General features: G+C 42.7%; 1 protein-coding gene across 9 annotated transcripts in view; it reads right to left on the bottom strand.

The window, feature by feature from the left end:
* Nucleotides 1–17677, bottom strand: part of TCF4 (transcription factor 4) — a 235246-nt gene that overhangs the window by 213359 nt on the left and 4210 nt on the right. The window lies entirely within an intron of this gene.

The raw sequence follows: 17677 nt of genomic DNA, 5'->3' as shown, positions 1-17677 counted from the left end.
AAAAAGAAAAAAAAAAAAAAACAAGGTAAAACCCAGCCTTCCCAAGGGAAAGTCCATTAAGAGCAAGAAAGACAAACTCTGTTTCGAAGTGTTCAAGCAGAAATCCCCTGCTCATCCTTTCTTACCTTAGGGAAGAGGCAGCAATCCCACCGCTCGGGGCCCCACACAAGTCCAAGTCCAACCCCAGCCTGACCCCGTGGAGCTCCACCAACCACCTCCCCACTCCATCCACACCCCCGCCCTAACGAGCTCCTGGGGTTTTCTGGTATCTCAGCTGAAATGAGCCTAATTAGGCAGCCCACCCAACACCTGTAGGGTGTCTCCACCCCTGGGCAGCTCTGGAGGTCAGGAGGCACCAGGGGGAAGCTTCAACCACGGGATGGGTCTCCCAAGATCTACGGAGACATGGCATCGCTCCCCGGCTGCTCCGCTCCCTCCTCGGGAGCAAACTCGAGCGGGGGGCAAGTGCCTGCACGCATCGGAGGGGCACAAATGTCTGGTTGACTTTCCCGATTGAAAAAGGCACGTTCCTGTAGAGACATGCCACGCGTTGGGGGGAGGGGGACAGATGGAGAAGGGAAACATGCTATTTAAGTGCTGGAACAAGAACAAGTGAATATAAACTGGCCATATTTAAATTTTGTCAAAACATTACAATAAGACTTCTGGCCATCAGGACTGAGATGCTGGAATGCTATTCCAAGATGATTTTTGGACCAAAAAGCTTAACAATTTTAAGACAGAGCATGACAATCTAAGCAATACCAGGCACCTGGACCTGCTAATCCAAACCTCCCTTCCAGGCCTAACTTCCTCTTCAACTACTGTTAATAAATAGCATTGATATACATCCCCACGTCTATAAACACCAAGGAAATACTTTGCAGTACAAGTCTTTTTGTTAGGAAGTCCAACGGCTGGCAACTGAAGACACAAACATGGGAGTGATTAACTGCGAGTGGCCAGCCAGCTATCTACAGAGAGAAACTGCTGAGGAATGTGGGAATACCTGTTTTTAACAAATCCACTGGCTACGAGATTGTTTGGGGGGGCGGGGGGGTTGTTTCTGTTGTTATTTGTGAGACGCACCAGGAATCCCAGCTGTTCGTGGGATCTTAGCCTACAGCATCTCCCAATTCCTGTGATTTATTCTGGAATACAAAGGGATACAACAGCCAGTGCGGCACTCACCAGCATGGCATCGGGCAGAAAAAAAAAGAGCATCATTCCTTTTATCCTTCTACTGGAGCTTGGTTTGAACCAAGCACCACCAACTGCACATTGTGAGTACGGCCACTGATGATTCTTTTTGGTTATACATGTATATATTTATTTATATTTTTTTTTCCAGAACAGGTGTTTTTACTGTAAACATTTTGCTGAAATACCCTCCAGAGTCTAAAAGACAGAATGGGAAACTAACAACCCACAAGACCGGCTTCCAGTTTACTTTGTTGCAAAGCGTTGTTTGTAAGCTAAAGAAACGTTTCCACTTTCAAAGTTGCATTTCTTAAAAAGAAAACAAAACCAAAAAAAAAAAAAAAAAAAAAAAAAAACACCAAAGAAACCTTCTCCTTGCATGGCTACAGCAGGCCAACCTGCAGCGCTCCAGGGAGGTCTCCGTCTTTGCCCACAGCCTAACAGGCTTCGAGACAAGACGGGATGGTTGCGATATTCCTGCCTGAACCCCTCCAGAAGCCTTGGCAGAGCCTTCCTCACCCTACCGGGTGCACCACTGCTGACCTGCAAGGAGCGCTGTCCTGTTCGAGCCATCTCCTTTGGATTTTTCTGGATTCCGATGTGCAGTGGGAATATTTATTTCACTCGATGGGGCAAGTCATTCTGTTTGTAATATGGCATTTGCTAACGACTACAGAGTAGATGTAGAGGCTTTATTTTCTTTTGTGAACACGTGAAAAACCGATGATGCTTACAGTTAACTTTAAATGCTAGAAACTAGCGGAAGACTTTTATTTGCTAGGCAGCACACAGCAAAGATATGACACCCAGGTCTTTCCCTGCAGAACCCTTGCCTACAGCTCAGTTCTTCCCAGAGGAAAATACCACCGAGGCTCACTCAAAAGGGAATTACTGATAAGCTTCTTAGGTGCAAGCTCCGAGCCAAAATTAATCTTGAGACAATTAGATCCAACCCCATTCAGCCAAAAGACAGTTAAGCCCGCAGCTGTAGAACCCAACACCACTGAAAATGAGCTTTGCTGGTCGGTACAACCAAAGGCAGAGGATGGATGGACACTTACACAGAGCAAGAGCTGAACGTTCAGCAGATCAAGTTTACATCGGGGCCTGCCGGCAAACACCAGAATCGGAGAGCGAAAAACAAACAAATATTGTTATGCCTCAGCAAACCTTATTAATTTCAGAAATTATAACCTCTGAAACCAACGCCAACGATTAGGAATCAGAGATTGTCCTTTGGTTGTCATCTTAAAAGCTCAAAGAGGACTGGATCTACAGACCTGAAAGAAGATAATTGTTGGTTAGACTTCTGTTTGTGACCATCAGAAATGTTACCTTAATTTGGCCTTAATGACCTATAATCTCTTTTAGCATATGGCTTTTAGAATGGTTATTATTCAGCTTGATCTATGGCTATAATGGAGCAGAACAGAACTGTGGGTATAATTAAAATAAGTTCCTGTAAAAGTGGAATATGTAGTACATTGCTAATGTGTAAATGACTAAATAACTTAATTAGGTGAAATGAAGTGCACTTATAACCACAGATGCTTAAGCCGAATCATGATAATGTTGTGTATGTGAATATATTTTTTTTTAATATGTTTATAACCCAAACAGTAGGACAAGGAAATACAAAGTGTACACTAGTTATAAGGATGGCAGCGATTTTTTTTAAAGGGAAGTTTTCGTCACAAATTAATGTGAAGCTGGTAGAAAAAAAAATAATTTTTAAATCACTTCAGAATGCTGAAGGGAAACAACTTTTCAGTAGGCTGTTCCAAGCCCTGCAAATACCTTCTCCCAGCAAAATCTTAAGCAGAGTATGAGAGAAAAAATCTTTCTTCTGGTCAAGCCTACAAGAATAAATAAAAAAATAAATGGGCCCCTCCCTTCCCAAGCCCACTTATTTATGTCCTGCCTTTCCAGGCCTGTAGCTACCTCTTTCGTTAGCATGAGCACGTAGGGCAGAGAAATGTGTAAATCTGCAAACTATAAGCAGACAAAGAGCCCGATCCTTCTCGTAGGGAAGCCAGCAGGAAAATTCCCATTGCTCTCAACATCCAGAAGACCCGGTTCCAGCTCAGGGGGAAAAGCACATAAAGTGCACTTGACGATTCAAAACATGGGACTGATCTTGACAGTCTTCCATCCGAGACTGTCAAACCGAATATGAGAAGCTCTAAAAAATCACTTTACAGCACTTGTGCTCATCGATTCATCCATATTCATTCTTCCTCTATCACTGAATCCTTACTGTAGGTGAATGTAACATAACCACGAGCATGATGAGGAGATGAATAAGACAAATTATTGACTGTGTGCTTGAAGGAGGCTTCAGCCAAATAAGCAACCAGGAAATGTGTACTTTAATTTTACAGCGAAGGATGAAAAGGAAGGGTACAAAGCAGTACCCTCACAAGTACCTATGGAGCTGTAGCACGCCGCCTTCTTCCCGGAAAGCGACGATTCTCCTCGCTGCCCTCACTAAAATAAAGGTATTTGGGGCTTTATCCTCTTAGTTTCCCAGCAGAACACAAGCTCCTCAGCTAGCACAAAATGGCATAACTCGGTGGGTGTTGGGAGAGTTATGCTGATTTATTCCAGTTGTGGATCTGATCGATTATATAAATCCACCGCCACTTCCTTCCGCATGTTATCTATTATTTTTTATTGCTCAAAAGGAAGTCAAGGTTACCAAGTCACAGCGCCCAGATAACATTTTCCCATCAGTTGACTTCCTCATATTTATTAATTAGCTGCCTCTAATGAGAAAGAGAAGTGCGATATTTGCAGTATTTCTGAGTGAGCCAGACACAAGAAGTGTGAATACCCACCAGAAAAAACTGTTTGAGCACAGTTCATAAATCCAGTATTAGACAGTAAGCAGCCAGAATTTCTGATGATTCTCTATAAGGAACTTTTCCAGTTTCACCGATCAGTAAATGCGACGTTCTTCCTTGAAATCCTCTCAGGAAAGTGATTAAATTAGAAAAAGATCAAAACCCTTTTCAAGTTGAAAATAATTTGAAAATGCTACAACGAATGCAGGAGAGCAAAATAGCTCTTGTATGTAAGCAAACCCATTTTAAGGCAAAATTTGGACTGAGTCAAAAGTCTCAGAATAACTATTTGGAATCTGTTGCTATTAGTCACCGAGTTGGACTAAAATCAAAAGATGCTAATAATGGAGACGTGCGTTCATGACTGCACAGACACCCTGCCACTCGGAAGGAGGCATTTTCTAAGACGCGCTGTTAAGAATGAGATGAAATGGCAACGCAGAGAAAATTTCCTCTCTTAAGGTACAAAGGAGAATTGTACCTCGCAGGAAGGGGAGAGGAGGTGTTTCCCTCTCCTGGGAAGTGTCACCCTCAGAAGAGACTCCATTTCACATCTCCTCCTTGGGAGCCAACTGAAATCAATTAACTCTGCAACTGGAACCAATTAACCCTCTAAAAAGCACACCACCAAAACACAGTGGCAGTCTTTAATAAATGTAATAAATACATAAATAATAACATAAAATACTGCAGCGAGAGAGCAGTTTCCCGAGCTATATGGTGGCGGCTCTTGATTCTTCAGAGCCGTAAGAGTGAAGGATTTTGTGCTGTTAAGAAAAAAAAAAAAATAATAATTAAAAAAGGATTTAAGCAGACCCAGGGGACCTTTAAGATGGGATTCATCTTGTTTAACTTCAGCCATCTAAAAATCAGGCATCTAGTCACCAACCTGTCTTTACAGTCAGTATGGAGAGACAGATACCTTGAAAGAGCCATCTTAAAGCCTTATTTTAAAAAGGGATAAGGCTCTCTTTGCAGACACCTATCTCTCGCCACTGACATTGGAGGCACCTAGATGATTACAGCCAATTAAGATGCCAGGCTTTGACGGAAGCCACAGTAGGCAAGACGGGTGCCATCTGGGAAGGCACGAGCAAGCGAGCAGCCCCGTCCTTCCCCGCTCGCGACACTCGCTCGCGGTCGGGAATTCTCCCATCAGTGCAAATGGGAGACCAGGAAGAGTGCTACTCCTCAGATTGAAAAAAAAAAAAAAAAAAAAAAAAAAAAAAAGTAAGTCTCCTGGCTGCTATTTTTCTATTTTTTAATTTCACTTCTCTTTTTGGTCAGCATTAATATTTTTCAGATTGGCTTCTGATAAACACAACAGACAAATCTGAAACCGTTCTAGAGATTCTCCATTTTCACTCATCATTTCCTCTTGAACTGGGTCTTTTAGACAAGAATGGACAGGGAGGAGGTTTAAGGAGAAAAATATGATTGTACAAACATTACCAAAATGGCAAAGGGACTCCAGAGAGCGCGCGGTGCTTGTGACTCCTTACAAATACATCGCAAAGGGCCGGTCAGTGCAGGGGGTTCATCCCACCCCTGCGGTGGCCACCAGAAGTTTATTTTTTTCCCGGCAGTGGAGATAAGACTGAGCTGAACAAGAGGAAACAACTTTCTATGAAAAAGAATAAAGCTGCTTCTTTCCTAATCCTGCACTTTCTCTTTAAGCTCTATTTTGGATTAAGAAAAGAACAACTCACCATTAGGCATGGCATTTGGCATCGCCTTGCTTACAAACTCAGCACAATTTTGCCCAGTGGCAAAGCCAGGAGATTTTTTTTTTTTTTTTTTTTTTTTTTTTTTACACTTAAGACTATGTTAAAAAACAGTCAGATATGCAGTTTTTTAAAGTTTAAAATATCATCTCCTTGCAGTCAGATACTACGGGTACAATGGCCACATAAAACACTTGGGCATTTACAAGCAGTGGGACTCCAGCAGCACAAAAATGCCAATAATAATCACTTGATCTGCTAAGTTTTGGCTTAGTGTTTTCAGTTCCTTCTTCCATTCCTATTCCTTCACTTCTAAATTTTACACTGATAACCTCTTCTGCACCCTAGGAGAGGCAGCATTGGAATTAAAAGGGACAACTGGAATCAAGGGCTTGAGTTGCTGTACTAGTCAGATCCAGCCAGCCGTGTGGTCCTGGTTTTTCTGGAGGCAGGAAAATCCGTATTTTTGGAAGGTGTTTCACCACTGCCCCACACCACGCTCCCGATGCGGTGGCAGAGCTCTCTACCCCGGGTCTGCACCGCAAAAAGCCTAAAGCTTGCCCACAGTGTTCAGATAATGAAGGTTTAATGAACTGCAGTGTTTTTCCTGTCCTACAGAGCTTGCATTCACAAGTCCAAGGAAGGAATAAAAACAAATCAGTAAGGGGAAGAAATAGAGAAAATGAGATGACAAACATCTGGACAAGCCGGGACCTATGGAAAGGTAAGAAGTGACCACGCTGCTGCTCCGATATCACTGAAATAACCTGCATTCAACTGAATACTCAACAGAGGTTCAAAAAGAAGTAAAACGTGGGTCATTATATATATATATTTTTTTTTTTTTTTTTTTAATTGACAACACTCTTGTGCTTCAGCTAAACTGGGTTTGCGGTTAAAAAGAAAATGACAATTTACTGCCAATGATTTTACTGTTAAGGATTTACGCCATGGCCAGGGAACCAGCCCTCCCCTGGAAAGGGGCATCTCCCGACCGAGGCACGCGATGGAGAGCCTGGGTGCTGACAAAAGCTGTCCTGAGCTGCGTGTTTACTTTCTGATAATTGGTAATTTTGCCATGTTAACTAACTAATTGGCTCTCACCACATTTTCGCTATCTGTTGTGCACTTCAGTCGCAGGCAGGGAGATGGGAAGAAGCATCAGTATTTCACACTGACCCAACCCCGCTTAATCAAATCTTGACATGAGCACCAACCGCAAGCGCTCTCACCACTGCGCTGCCACTAGTGCCAATTGGGTTTTAAAAGACCGAGATAAAAGAAAAAAAAAAAAAAAAAAATGGAATAGAAATGAGGAGATCAGGAGAGGGGAAAAAGACAGTGTCCATTAGTTAATAAGCTAGTTCATAAATTAAATGCTCTAATTTGTGGTGTTTACAAAATAGCTAATTTTAGGAACGTGAATTTTCCCCTGTTTATACAACAAGACACAGTATTTCCTAAGTAAGTAAATCTTTCCAAAGAGTATAAAATCAACAACGTGATTAGACACAGAAAACAAAAGTTAAGCAATGCATTTGCTAACAACTCGGACCCTGCAGAATAAAGCATTATCTAGTCTCTAATCAAGACTTAACACATCATTTTTCCCAAAGGACTGTAACGGACAAAATACTGTTAAATAAAGTCGGCTTAGGGGAGCCCAGATCCACACAAAGGACACAAGTGATCCTGAACAATACGAGGTGAAGGCAAACCCAACCCAACTACTCTGGCAACAGGCAGTAACTAGTAGCTGATACTAGTTAGTCACAGCATGGGAAGATCAATTTGTAAGGTCTGACTAGAAAAGCTGTATGGGTGATATAAGAGGAAAATGAAAGCCAGCCTGACAGGTTAGTCACACCAGGAATCACAGAAGATGTGATTTATTTATATTTGTAAGACGAGGAAAAAGTATTTGCCAAATCTTTGCTGCCCTTTCTCCTTCAACCCTCTGCCACAAACACTCAGATGCTACAGAAGAAGTATCCCAGGTTTGAAAAAATCAAAAAATAACGTCTCGGAGTCAGGTGAAGTCGTACCATGGAATCTGGTACTATTCCTCGTGGAGAGGACACGCACAACCTCGGGTTGCCTGCACAGCGTTCGTCACAAAGGAGCGGATTGCAGAAAGGCTACGTCAGAACGCTTGTCTAAATGTGAGGTAGCCGGTGATTTACGCTGTAGCTAAAATGCTGTGTAAATGAGGTTTTGCCGTCTGGTTAAGGCTTGAGAGTCCAAGTCACCTCCCCTGTGCACAGCCCAAGGAAAACGGTTAATCCTGGAGAAGCAGGAGGGGCAAAGAGCCGGATCCTCCCGCACACGCGGCAGGGTGAGCTTCGGGGCGAGCCCAGGACTCGTTACCGCAAAACTTAATCAAGCTATCAGGCCACTTGCTTTCCTTTCAGTGATGGTCAATCTGCCTTATCACGAGCGCAGCGGTCTCATCCCTGCCCTTCTCTCAAAATATCTGCAGCGTTCCAAGAGTTACAAGGCTTAACGGACAGCAGTCATCTAAGGATAAGGAGAGTTTATTCCTAACGCAACGCACCTCGAGCGGCACGGCACTAAATATTTACTCTGTGTTTCAGGATCAGCTGCTCTGCGTAGTCCCCGCAATTAAGTACACTGATCTATAAGGAGCTAAAAATAATTCAATAGTGATTTCTGTATTGCAACTGCACGCGCAAGCTTCATCGCTGTCGCTTCGCCCTTTCATGAGAATCCACTCAAAAAATGAGGAAGCCTATCGCTGTGCCCTGCAGAACGGCCAGCAGAGATGGGCCGTGCTCCCAGGTACGCCCAAATCGCAGGGAAATTCACCCAAACCCAGAAATTCCAGACTATCTCACAGCCTCATCCCTGCATGTCTTTGTTTCTGAAATAGTAAAGAAACCCTCTTTCACGTTGTCTCATTAGGCACCGGTATTTCAGCCTCTGCTCTGTCATTTCGAATCGGAACCGTGCCCAAGGAACAGCAGCAGATTTTTGTTTAAACAAACAAACAAACAAACAAAAAAAAAAATAAAAACCAAAACAGGCAAGAGGAGAGTCCCGGCGAGAAATGCCGCACATCGGATTCGAGTTTGGGGGATTTCTTTGGCTTTGGTGAATTTGCGGAACAACTCGCTGGCCGTAAGCGTGCACGCCAGCCTTCAGCCCAGTTCAAACGCCGGGAGCCAAGTCACCAACTTATCAGCAAGGTTTGTAATGGAAATGCTGACAGACCCTGAAGTCTAGTGGCACTGGCAGGTGCTCCTACAATACAAGAACATAATTCAATCAAGCTTTTGGCTGACGTCACGAAGCACAAAACAACTCAAATGCTTTATGAAGCAGTACCAGAACCCCTGAGATTCAATTACAGTCTTGATATTCGATCAGGAGTCATACTTAGCTGTTTTTAATATAACCAAACCTTTGGACCAGTTATTTATCAAATAGGTCGATCGTATTTAAATGTACAGTCAGAGGAAAATGCGTATCGTGCCATGCTAACCTGACCATCCCAAATCTTCAGGAACAAGACAGGCTTTGATTCAAGAGAGACAGCACTAGGAGAGAGTCTTGTTTCTATATACCACAGAACAAAAAGAACTGAATCCCTATTTTGTTAGGGATTACACACATGCCTAAGAATTAATTCAGTGATTGCAATTTTTTCCCATTTTTGGACCCCTAAAATTATCCTGGCGGAGGTACTGCTTGCTGCATAGTGAATGTAATATGCAATAGGGTTTTTGTTTTGGTTGGGTTCTTTTTTAAATAAACTTTGCTGGAACCCCCAGAAATTGCCCACAGACCTGACAAGATCTGCTGTTAACTCTAAGAATCCAAAGAGGGGGGGAAAAAGGAAAAAAAAAAAAATATATATCTGTTTGAAGCCTGCCTGGTTTTGCACTCCTATGAATGAAACACTGAGCAAGGAAGAAGCCCTTCTGTGTCCGGCCTAAGAGCACGTTCCAAAGGTCCGCGGCGAAGCCCGGTGCTGCACACACGAAAAAAAACCCCACACATGTATGATGAAGCAGGGTACCACCCATGCACACGTATGACAGCGCTGGCAAGGGGAAGAGTGCTAAAGGGCAGGAAGGGCCGGAGCTGCTGGGGAGGCTGGCGGCAGCGTGCCAGCTCGCCGGCAGCGGCTGACAACTTGCCATCGCTCCCGGAGCAAGAGCCACTTCGCCTCTCCCTTGCCCGTGCCGGGGTCCTTTTCTGTGACTTCCCCAACGAGTAAAACACTGAAGTGAAGGAAATGAAGCCCGGGCCCCCCGAAACCAGCTGAAAATACAAGCGGGGGTTTCGGCGAGGAAAGGAGCGAGCGGCTTAGCCAACACGCGCCCGGCAGCACGCCGCTGAGACGGCAGAGGGGGAGGCCCCGCCGAGTGCCAGCTACACCATCTTAACCCGGGGAGCCTTTTCACCAGGTGAAAAGGGAACCGTTCGATTCAACACATCAAGGCTGAGGGGCTTAGACAAATTCCACAAGAGCACCCTGCAAACACGGCAGCGCGTGTGAAGCGTTATTTCCAACACAGATCAATACCCAACACAAGAGATTGCAGCTACGTATTGTCATTACTACCAATAGTCGTCTTGAAAGACGTCGTTGAACGGTGACTGTCACAATAGCTCTCGCACGAACAACGCTGCTACTGCACCTTCACATGAAATACTTTCTCACCGCTCGGAAAACCGCTAAGATAAACCCATTTTTAACTCCACCTGGTTGGTTGAGATGCAGATCGACTGCACTAGTGTTTACCTTGGCAGAAACAGTAAATATGCCAACCTTTCTCAACACTTTTCCTATTTCTGTAGGTTGGCTAAGAAAAGAAATTACACAACAGCCTTTGAAAACATTAGAAAAATTAGCTACAAATTTGGTCGTTGCCATCCCTCTGCTTGGTCAAGAAGCACTAGGCAGAAAGCTTTCAGACAGGTTGAAGAAGAGAATTTAGCAGGCTGGTGTTACAAGAGCACGGATTTGTGCCTTGGTGCAGACCCCCAAGTCCTGGGTTTGCAAACCTCCGAGCGGCACAACCGGCGAGAGGCAGATTTTGGCATTAGGGCTAGCTCCCACGAGGCACACGATACCTCCTCCCAGATGACCAAAAAAAAAAAAAAAAAAACAAAACCAAAACAAAAGTGGAGGCCCCTCAACATCTCAGTGGGCAGCATCAGCTGCACAAAGGCAGGTGAGGAAATTTGGTAGTGACTTTTACTTGGCAGTTAATAGTACAGAATAAATAACACCCAATTAAATTATTCAAGAGAGTCGTTTTAACTGTCGGTATTCCTCCTGTCTTCTGAGGTGCAAGAGGAATTCCACGGACTTTCTACAGGCACTGGCAGATGGTACATACCATTACAGGTATATTAATTTTATATGCCTACATCTTCAGCAGGACATGTAAAACATTCCTAAGCCACGCCAGCTCTTCTCTCCAACGACTGCACAGCGAGCTTCCTTGAACTAGAAATCTGCCTGAGCAACAACAGTGGGAGCTGGTTGGGGGGATCCGTCTCCCCCAGCCTCTGACAGCCAGGATGCAGCGAGCTACGCCTCGGCAAATCGTTAGGTCCTTTGGTGGAGGCAAGGCATCGCCAGAAAATGATTCACCGCGCTGAACTGAAACGCCTCGGGGCCATCTCTCCTCTGCCAGTTATGAGGAGCCCTAGGAGATGTAGGCACCTGATTTTCGTCAGGCTGCGTTTCATGAGCTTCAAAACAATAGGCTGCCTCCGATTCGGGTCATAAAACAGTAAAATCCACCTCTTGAAATGTAATTTTTATCCCTTTTTAGTTCTACTTTGATTACGTCCACCTCCCTGGTATCATTTATCTGGGCAAATTTGGGTAAAAGATCTTTAAACCCTTACAAACACATACCCCATTCCTTATTAAACAACTGCAGATCTGTTATCTTGGCTTATGGGAACTGATCTAAATAACATCACGATATCAAACACTGAAAACCACAGGCCTGGGGCCACCGGGGCTCTACTCTTTTCCTGGGCCTTGCAAAGACACACATTTCCAGCTACACGGCTTAGTTTACCATTAGAAGTAAATGTTTGATCTGTAAAGCTTACAAAATGACTTTGTTTATCATAGCAGATGAAAAAAAAAAAAAACCTTAAAATTATTCCTTTTCAAAACAAAACTGTTTATATGACAGCTTTTAGTGCTCCATGACTCTGTGCATTTAAGAGAGATTCGAGCAGTTAACAGCATAAACTTTCATTACATAGTTCTATTATATATGTTTATGTGACTTAGTTGTTCATCTGTTATTTAAGTGATTTCCTCATTACAATAGTATGGTAAAGATATTTGCTGATCTTGTCAAAAACCGTCAAGCAGCTCATTCGCAACATTCCTGGGATCCCAAAGCGTGTGCTTAAATCCTTTTACTCACTAGGTAAGTAAAATCTCAAAGCAATTCCGTAATTCAGTAATGGTTTACATCATGGGGGAGGAAAAAAAAAAAAAAAAAAAAAAAAAAAAGGAAGAAGAAATAATAAATTAAATCACATGTTCCTCCTGCAGTAGCCAAAAAATAAGTCTAAGTGGTGAAAGATTAAAATTTGCATGACCTGGTGTTCACGAAATGCACAGGCTGACAATTTCTTGTGCCTTTTTAATGTTTCTTGGGAATTCAGGCAACGGAAGCTGCATCTGCCTATGACAAAAATCAATATGAATTTGGGAGTGGCACAAATACAAATCTAATGGGAAGAAGCCAAATTGTACCTCACATGCTCCCAAATGCCTTTTTTTCCTGCATCCCTTACTGAACACGTTAGACGAGCTTTGTACTCCCACTTAATTCCAAGTCAGACCTAAGTTCACTGGTTTAACAGATACACTTTCTTCACAGATACCTCGTATCCACTGATGAATCTAAAACATTATTTCTGTTACTGCTAAATTTGGCAATGGCAGGCACAAACGTCTCCTCCAAGTGACATTTGGCTGGATCTGGCCCCTAAGCATTTCAGTCTCTCAGACAGCTAGTGTGTCTGGTTTTGAATTATTAAATATATTCAGGAGTCTTGACAAGGTAGACATGCAATGATTAGGACAAAAAGTATTTTCAAGAAAAGCTACAATATCCAAAAGGCATGACTGAACTGTTTCAGGCAGGAATCACTTAGCTCAGATGCAAGGCAATCTTTTTGCAGAGTATTTGTTTAGACCCTTTCCCATTTAATAAGGGTAGTTTTCTTCCAACATCAGAAATCAAGGGGTGTCTTTTTTATCTCTTTTTTTTTTTTTAAATTACTAAGCCAGGACCTTCACTTCCACATTTAAATATATATGAGTGATCGTAGGTGGCCGTGCCTCTGGAACGTCCTCTGCAGGATACACTCAGTTTGCCACTGCGAGCAAGATACAAACTCCGAAGTAACCTCACTTCTTTGTAACTAAATATTTAGCTCCTCCAAGTATGTGCTACGGTGTCTCAGGCCAATTCAAATACCGTAGCACGGGTCTTGTTCTGCCCCCACAGTACTCTCTTTAATAGGACTCGGAGGGGAGGAGGATCGAACGCTCCGCAAGTAAACATAGCTGGAAGGATGGGAGGTAACTAGCATTCTTCTTCTTCTTAATCATAATTACGAAACATTAGGGATGAAAAATATGGAAGCAGTTGCCTTTGTGTATCTCCGGAGCTACAGCCTCGAGTATTTTTCAGCAGGCGGAACGAGAGAGCAGTATCCCAAAGCACGGGCAGGGGCGAGCAGCAGCGCGGGCCGGGGCTCCGAGGGGCCGTGCCCTGCACCCCAGCACCCCGAAGCGGCTCCTGGCAAACGGAGGGCCGTGGTGCAACGCGCCGGCAGAGCCAACACCCACGTACAATGCTGATCCCCTCTGCTTTCTGCCATGCTCTATTGCAAACGCGGCCTACCCCCGCGGAGCTGCAATAGCTAGGTCCCCGCTGCACTTTGCCTTCATCGGTACAAGTCCTTTTCTGACCCACGGGCTTCCAATTTCTCACGGCTCGTGTTGGGTTTTTGCCTTTTGAATGGCAACGCTGCATCAGAACCCCCCCCAAATAAACCACAGTCTTCCTCAGTCCTCCCCGGTAAAGGGCGTAATCTCCACACACACATTAATCCTACTGATGCTAACGGGACCGGTGCACGCGTCCCGAGCGGCTACCAAAACATTTTCAAGATAAAGTCTGTATTTAATTCAGTTTTTCTGATGATCAACCAACAATAGCAAAACGATGCACCTTTGCCAGAAGGCTACACTCCAAAAACGAACCGTACTCAAACTCGATTTGGTTATAATTTACTCCCAGACACATCCAAAGTACAAAAAGCACCTCAAAACCAAGCTGAATGTGCGATTCCCTAGTTAAAGATGCATTAATTTGTAATCGCTGTTATTCTAATGTAGGACAAGCCCTAATCAAACTAATGGCAAAATTAAAAGCAAGTCTTTAAATCCTTTAAACTGCCTTCACTTTATTCAGTGATGTCTGTGCTACCAAAGGTTTTTAGACTATTTTTTGTGTGTGTGCAACAGGAATGGCCCATCATAAGAATACAGTTTTTCTACTGCTGCTCACACCCACACAATATTCAAACATATACACAGTGGGCAATCTATAACAGATGCTTGAAAACTTAGGTAAAATGAAATACTTAAAATAGAAGAAGCAGAAATTGAACATAATCAGGAAGATGTGGGCTTTGATTTAACAGTTCGAAAACTGAAATATGCCAAATGTGACAGACCTAGCAAATTCTTTAGCACCACAATTGTTGCAAAACTGCTGCAAAATCCATTCCCAGAATCGAGCGCCAGTGATCATCATCCTTCCCTCATTTTACAATGGCTCACACTTAAGATTATGACAAATGCTTTTACTGTGGTAGCTAAGGTAAACTATTGAGAAAATTTTAGAAGATCTGGGAAAATTAATTTTATTTTGGCAACTGTCCTAAAAAAGGGGGAAAAAAAAAATAAAGAAGGAAAAAAAAATGAGAAAAAGAAAAACCCCACTTCATTCAAATGGATGTGTATTGTTCAATTTAAGTAACAGGTATTAAATCACTTTACAAATACAGTATAAATTTGAGGTAACTCCAGGGGAGTTTTCTTAAAAATAATTTCAGTCTTCACCAATTCTCCCTGTTAAGGTCAGAGTCTCCAAACCAGCATGGCTGAATTGTTTTAGTGCTCTCTGCTGAACACCTGCAAACATCAAACAAAAACTCCTGGTCCTTTACTGGGTTGACAAAAGCCTTTCATGTGAAAAATGCTCCATGGGAATGTCACGGCTGTGGCTCAGGTTACATTCCTTTCTCCCTTGCAGCCCTCACCATTTCTTAACATGGTAAGAAGCCATGTTTGTGAAATTAAAGATTAAAAGGAAATGTGGCTTTACTTTATTTTCATTCACACATTACAAATCACAATAGAGCATCATATATTAGATGAGTAAAAAGCTATTAAGATGACTTTAAGCATGAAGTATTACCACGCTTCCTGAAGTACAGTTAGTTTCACTTCACTGCTTGGGATTACTTTTCTTTGGGGTCTTTTTTTTTTTTTTTTTTTGGTCTTCCTTCCCACATATAAGAGAAGTTTTGGGTTAATGCAGAGGAATGACATCTGTGGTTCCCCAGCTCAGTAAATCTAATTTTTAAGAGGACCATTAAGAGAATGTCAGCTCAAACTTCAGAAGGGCATCTGTCCAGGAGGAAGAACAGGCTGCATTCGCATCGCTAAAATCCTGTATTATCAATATGCATCATTAGAATAATAAACTGTGTTCCTGTGTTATTAATGGAGCTGTCTTTAATCCTTCCCTACAGTTACAGAAAAGATCTCTTGAAGCAGCTGTCTGGGCGCTGCCATACCAAATCTGAATTTCTCCAGTCCTGGCTGATTACCCCACCGCACACCAACTCCTCCTCAGAAGCAAGGACTCTGGCACACAGCTAGCTGGCCAGCAAGAGCCCGGCGAAACAATAGCCACGCCACTGGATCTTCAGGCCACACGTCCACCCTCTCGGCGAGCAGCAGCGAGGGGCAAGTCACGGACACCCAGATTCTGACAACTTGTTTGAAATCACCGATCGCTCCCTGCGAAACTCCCCGCCTCATAACCAAGCAGCAGATATTTATACAGTAAATGCAAAACGATCTTCCCTTAGAAGAGCGTACCCTGTGCTGCATGCCCTCGTGCAAACAATCGACCAACACACAGTGTACGTTCCTTTATCGAGCAGGGTACTTCATCCTCCACCATCAGAGACGGGTGTATTCAAGCATTTGCATGTTGTCACAGGCTGGGAGAGTTCAGGTGCTATTTTAAATGGCTCGTACCTTAATATTACTAACTTACTCCAGCTCATTAAATTATTTGCATGTCTAAGACGATGTGTCAAAGTTACTTCGATGCTTTCAGCTTTAGAGACAATTTAAAAAAAAAAAGCAATACAAGCCCTCTATTTCACTCGCTGTTCAAATTTGCTATCCTGGGGTATTTCTGATCAAAATGACTTCATCGATGAGGTTTATGCTGCATTTATTAAATATAACTATCTAGTCGATTGCTGTTAGACCAAGCGTTAGCTGCTGCATTGCTTGGTATATAAGCATGACAAATTGATTTGTCTGGCACAAACGCTCTGCGCTTCTCTCCGGTGAAAACAAATATAGTGAATATTATGTATTCGGTTCAATCAGTTATTAAAATTATGTAATTCAGAAAAATGACCAAAAAATAGGATTAAAATCTTTAGCTCGGGAGATGGAAGGCAAATTATGTTTGAAAAGTTATTCAAACCTAACAGTAAAATTCTCCAAGTCACTACATTTACAGTATAACCACATTTGCGAAGATAAACCAAAACCATGTTCTTATTTTGAAAGTCTGAAGAGAGTAAAATTCACCAAATGAGTGCTTAATAACTGCAGGCGGGCATTTGATCTAGGATCTTAAAAACACGTACTACAGACTACCTTCAAATTAGGAAGTCCTTCTCTGGAAACAAAAAGTTAATTGACGTACTAGTGCATTTAATAAAAATGGCTCTACTGAATACACAGAAGAGGTCCCTTTAATTGAGTACAAACTGCAAATACCAGGCATGAAACTATATGCAATGACGTGTTTATATCTAGATATCCACTGGCAGTTTGCAGGGAAGACTTGTCCAAATTTACCATCTGATTTAGAACAGTACTCTCTCTCTAGAACAATACGACGTACAGTGTGGTGGTATGTGTAATTGCTCGTGCTTTTAAAACACTGCAACTCTCTAGCCGGAGATGGATTTGTGTCCTGTCCAAAACACAACATCCGCAAGGCAGGGAACCCTCTTAAACGAACTTAGTAGAAGAGTAAGGAAATTTCAAATGCGTAAGTATCTTTGCTAGTTTTACTTCTAATTTGTCAGGCATATAAAAGACTCTATATAAAACTTTAGTTGCCAGACAATTATTGTACACATATGTTCTACCGCAAAGAGCTCTGAGATTTCTTTTGTCATCAAGCAGGACTCCTGTTTTTATGGAACGCAGAAGTTGCCCATATAGTACTACCACAGCCAAATAAACAAACATACAAACAAACAAATCCTCCAGTTAAATTTCAGGGACTCTTCACAAGCAGTCAAATATTTACGAGGAAAATGCCCCGTCTTCCACCAGGAAAAGAAACCAGCCTGAAGGTTTTAATTCACCGAAAAATATTCCATCAGCAAACAGTTATCTCTAATCCTAAAGAGTTCTTTTCCCGGAAGAGGTTGGTGTTTATACTCGGATACTTGCTTATTTATTTATTTAATTGAAGCAGCCTTCAATTCTTATTCACAAAATTAATTCTCACGCAAGATGTTTCGGTTATCATTTCTGACATGCAAAAGATAGCATCCGAA

The sequence above is a fragment of the Tyto alba genome, unplaced genomic scaffold, assembly GCF_018691265.1.
Source record: "Tyto alba isolate M040663 unplaced genomic scaffold, T.alba_DEE_v4.0 Super-Scaffold_42, whole genome shotgun sequence".
NCBI lineage: Eukaryota > Metazoa > Chordata > Aves > Strigiformes > Tytonidae > Tyto > Tyto alba.
Note: the sequence above shows the minus strand (reverse complement) of the source record. Positions and strands in the feature narration are given on the sequence as shown.